General features: G+C 38.0%; 1 pseudogene; it reads right to left on the bottom strand.

Annotated features, from left to right (window-relative positions):
* Positions 1-2,401: 2,401 nt before the first annotated feature.
* LOC128776708 (U4 spliceosomal RNA) lies at positions 2,402-2,511 on the bottom strand (annotated as a pseudogene).
* Between the last annotated feature and the right edge of the window lie 2,934 nt (positions 2,512-5,445).

Consider the following 5,445-nt stretch of genomic DNA (forward strand, 5'->3'; position numbering starts at 1 on the left):
GTCTAAGTCTCACTGATCCTTTAAAATTATGTCTGGCAGCACTCCATTAGGCCCCCTTCATTAACTTTGGGCCAGGGTAACCAGGCAATGACTTCCCCAAACTCAAGAATTATCATGTTTATCTTTAAATTCCTAGAAACTTTTGAAATGCTCAATTTTAAAAAGAAATTAATAAATATGTACTGAATAAGTAAATTATTTTCCAACAGAGTAAATCCTAAAAGCTACAATTTGACTTTCAAGACCTCCATGGATAAGCTCTATTCTAACAATTAATCCATTTCAATTAGACTCAAAGTAATTATTCAGTTTAAACAAGATTTATTGTATATCTACAATTTTCAAGGCTTAATTCTTGTCTGTATTACTTTCTATTATTTAATCCCAATTGAATAATTTTTTTTCAAAGGTGCCACATTTCTTTTTTTTTTTTACCTTTTGTTATAACATCATCCTCAAAATATACTTATCTGTATCTTTACCTCTCCAAATTCATCATATTTGCTGAGGTTTAGATTAACTGCAATTGCTTCCATGAAAACTGATTAGTCTTGATTACCAGTCCAGAGCAATTTGTGTAATCATGTACTGTACCTTGCTTGGGCTTTTTTTACATTCCTTGATACTTTTTGAGTTGTGCCATATTATTTGTAATTTTGGCTTTTCTTCCTTACTAGGTTAGAAATGCTTATCTCTGTATCTGATTCATTATCTAATTCGATGCCTTGTACATTCAATGACCAAAACATTAATTTTTGTTTTAAGATTATAATGTAAGAATGGCTGGGGGGGAGGAGCCAAGATGGCGGAACAGCATGGAAGTTTTTTGTGTGTCTTGCATCCATGAAATACAGCCAGACCAACACTAAACCATCTTACACACCTAGAAAACTGATGAGAGGATTAACACAACAATATGCACAACCTGAACCACAGAATTCAGCAGGTATGTGGCGCAGAGGGGTGAACTTGGGGATAGAGAAGCCGGCGGCAGGCAGGGACCTGCTTTTGCCGGCAGAGAGAGGACGGAGACTGGAAGGGGCGGGGGAGAACATGGGAAAAGCACCCCCCCCAAAAGCAGCTGCAGAGAAAGTGGAAAATTGGAAACAGCCGCAGGGACTAAACTAAAAAGGGAGAAAGGAGAAAGGAGAGGGTTTAAATTCCATTAAGACTGTAAACAAGGGGAGCGCAAAGGCTGCAACTCCGCAGCTCGATACCTGGCGGTGCTCTCGTGGGAAGGCGAATCTCCAGGAACAGAGTGGGGTCCGGGAGGTTCTCGGGCCACACGGGGAACAGCGGTTCCATTGCTGGAAGGACATTTGGTAGAGACTGTTGAAGCCACCTGGTCCCAGCAGACCCCAGAAAACTGCCACCTTTGCTGGTGCTGGGGCAAGGTCGTTAAGGGGTGAATCCTGGTGCCAGATGTGTGTTGTGATTTTCCATAATCTCTGAAAAGCTGCTGCTACACTATCTCGCGAACTTTTTCTGGGGCGGGTTGACATCTGGCCGCAGTCTCGGGGCACCGATAGCAACAGGGTCCAGCAAGCATTCCTGGGTGCAGCCAACATTTGGCCATTGCTCGGTGAGACCCTCCCACAGAGGGGCGGAACAGATCAAAGCCACAGTCCTTTGGAAGTAAGGGGCTGGGGAAAACAGCCGCATCTGAGACAAAACTCAGGAGAGAGGTACTGCCTGGGGCTTGGTCATGGACAGTGAAAAAGCAGGAAGTGGACGAAAGCTGAAGATGGAGGACAGGTGTGTGATTGCTGATCGGAGAGAACGGTTCCCATACTAGAGACTGGGTAGCTGGGTGACGCCATTTTCACCACTCCCACGCGTACACAGAGTGTATGAACCTACAGGCTCTGCAACAATCCACCCCAGTAGGCTACCAGCGCCATCTAGTGGAGAACAGAGCTGTTACACTGAGCCCCTCCCAACTGGGCCAACCTCTCTAAGAACCCAAGTCTCACCGCCTACTTAGTTTATGGAATATAAAGCGCTACATAGTCTGACTTCTAAGGGAAAACAAACTAATCTCAGTCCTATGTCAATCTGTTAGCAGGTCCATCTATTAAATTTTCTTTCTTTTTTTAAATTTTTTTCTCTTTTACACTCTTCTTTTTCTTGAATACAGAAAGAGAAAAAAATTCATTTTTATTTTCAATTTTTATTAAAAATATTTTTCTTTATTTTTTACTATATTTTTTTACTTTTGTGTAAATTTTTTCAATTCCTATCTTACTTCCATTATTCTATTTTAGTCTGTGTATTCACCTTTTCAAATTTTTAAACGATTTCCTTGTTTTCTTTTCTCTTTTTCTTTTTTCTCTTTTATGTTTCTTTTCTTTTTCTTGAATGCAGAAAGTGAAAAACTTTATTTTTACTTTCAACTTCTATTAAAAATATGTTTCTTTCATTTTTTTTTTACTATGGTTTTTGCTTTTCAATTAGCAATAATCGTGCCTCAGATAAACCTCATTGGCTATGATACTGCCACTGCGCAAAGCTTACAGTTTTTGCTTTGATGTAATTTTTTTCAAATTCTATTTTACTCCCATCATTTTATTTTAGACTACTACAGTGTATTCACTTTTTCAAATTTTCAAACAATTTCTTTTTTCCCTCTTTTTTCTCTTTTTCGTTTCTTTTCTTTTCCTTGAATACAAAAAGAGAAAAAATTCATTTTTATTTTTAATTTTGATTAAAAATATTTTCTTTAATTGTTTTCCTACTATAGTCTTTACTTTTGTGTAATTTTTTTTTCGAATTCTATTTAACTCCCATCATCTTGTTTTCGTCTACTTCAGTGTATTCATTTTTTCAGATTCTCAAACGATTTCCTTTTTTTTCCCCATTTTTTTTCTCTCATCTGTCAAACCACTTTCAACACCAAGACCAAGACACACCTAGGATCTAGCATCATTTATGAGATTTGTTTTGTGTGTGTGTGTTTTTAATTTTTTAATTTTCATTTTTTTTAATTTTCATTTTTTTAATTTTAATTTTCCTACCTCATTAATTCCTTTCTCCCTTCAAAATGACAAAACGAAGGAATTCACCCCAAAAGAAAGAGCACGAAGAAACGACAGCCAAGGATTTAACCAACAGAGATACAAGCAAGAGGTCTGAACCAGAATTTAGAATCACGATAATAAGAATACTAGCTGGAGTCGAAAATAGATTAGATTCCCTTTCTGCAGAGATAAAAGAAGTAAAAAATAGCCAGAATGAAATAAAAGATGCTATAACTGAGCTTCAATCACGGATGGATGCAGCGGCGGCAAGGATGGATGAGGTAGAACACAGAATCAGCGATAGAGCAGACAAACTTATAGAGAATAATGAAGCAGAAGAAAAGAGGGAGATGAAGGCAAAAGAGGACAATTTAACAATTAGAGAAATCAGTGACTCATTAAAAAGGAACAACATCAGAATCATAGGGGTCCCAGAAGAGGAAGAGAGAGAAATAGGGGTAGAAGGGTTATGTGAGCAAATCATAGCGGGAAACTTTCCTAACCTGGGGAAAGACACAGACATCAAAACCCAGGAAGCACAGAGGACCCTCATTAGATTCAACAAAAACCAACCATCAACATGGCATATCATAGTCAAATTCACAAAATGCTCAGGCAAGGAGAGAATCATGAAAGCAGCAAGGGAAGAAAAGTCCCTAACCTACAAGGGAAGACAGATCAGGTTTGCAGAAGACCTATCCACAGAAACTTGGCAGGCCAGAAAGGAGTGGGAGGATATATTCAATGTGCAGAAACAGAAAAGTATGCAGCCAAGAAGAATGCTTTATCCAGCAAGGGTGTCATTCAAAATAGAAGGAGAGATAAAAAGTTTCCCGGACAGGGGTGCCTGGGTGGCTCAGTTAGTTAAGTGTTCAACTTCGGCTCAGGTCATGATCTCGTGGTCTGTGAGTCCGAGCCCTGCGTCAGGCTCTGTGCTGACAGCTCGGAGCCTGGAACCTGGTTCAGATTCTGTGTCTCCCTCTCTCTCTGCCCCTCCCCCACTCATGCTCTGTCTCTCTCTCTGTCAAAAATAAATAAACATTAAAAAAAATTTAAAAAGTTTCCCAGACAAACAAAAATTAAAGGAGTTTGTGACCACTAAACCAGCCATGCAAGAAATTTTAAGGGGGACTCTCTGAAGAAAAGATGAAAAAAGAGAAGAAGATCTTTTCTCTCTGAGAAAAGATGAAAAAATATAAATAAATAAATAAATAAATAAATACCAAACACAACAAAGATTAGAAAGGACCAGAGAACACCACCAGAAACTCCAACTCTACAAGCATCATAATGGCAATAAATTCATATCTTTCAGTACTCACTCTAAACATCAATGGACTCAATGCTCCAAACAAAAGACATAGGGTAACATAATGGATAAGAAAACAAGATCCATTCATATGCTGTTTACAAGAGACCCACTTTAGACCTAAAGACACCTTCAGATTGAAAATAAGTGGTTGGAGAACCATCTATCATGCTAATGGTCAACAAAAGAAAGCCGGAGTAGCCATACTTATACCAGACAATCTAGACTTTAAAATAAAGACTGTATCAAGAGATGAATAAGGGCATTATATCATAATCAAGGAAGTCTATCCACCAAGAATACCTAACAATTGTAAACATTTATGAACCAAATGTGAGAGCACCCAAATATATAAATCAATGAATCACGAACATAAAGAAACTCATCAACAATAATACCATAATAGTAGGAGACTTCAACACCCCACTCACAGCAATGGACAGATCATCTAATCAAAAAATCAACAAGGAAACAATGGCTTTGAACGACACACTGGACCAGATCAACTTAACAGATATATTCAGAACATTTCATCCTAGAGAACCAGAATATATATTCCTCTCCAGTGCTCATGGAACAATCTCCAGAATAGACTATGTACAGAGATACAAATCAGCCGTAAGTAAGTACAAAAAGAGTGAGATCATACCGTGCATATTTTCAGACCACAATTCTATGAAACTCGAAATCAACCACAAGAAAAAATTTGGAATGGTAACAAATACTTGTAGACTGAAGAACATCCTACTAAAGAATGAATGGGCTAACCAAGCAGTTAAAGAGGAAATTAAAAAGTATACGGGAGTCAATGAAAATGATCATACCACAACCCAAATCTCTGGGACACAGCAAAGATGGTCATAAGAGGGAAGTATATAGCAATCCAGGCCTTCCTAAAGAAGGAAGACAGATCTCAGATATACAACCTAACCTTACGCCTTAAGGAGCTGGAAAAAGAACAGCAAATAAAACCCAAAACCAGGAGAAGACAGGATATAATAAAGATTAGAACAGAAATTAATGCTACCAAAACCCAAAAAACAGTAGAATGGATCAATGAAACTATAAGCTGGTTCTTTGAAAGAATAACAAAATTTATAAACCACTAGGCAGTCTGAT

Source organism: Panthera pardus, unplaced genomic scaffold (genome assembly GCF_024362965.1).
Source record: "Panthera pardus isolate Hobbes unplaced genomic scaffold, ASM2436296v1 HiC_scaffold_13, whole genome shotgun sequence".
NCBI classification, from domain to species: Eukaryota; Metazoa; Chordata; class Mammalia; order Carnivora; family Felidae; genus Panthera; species Panthera pardus.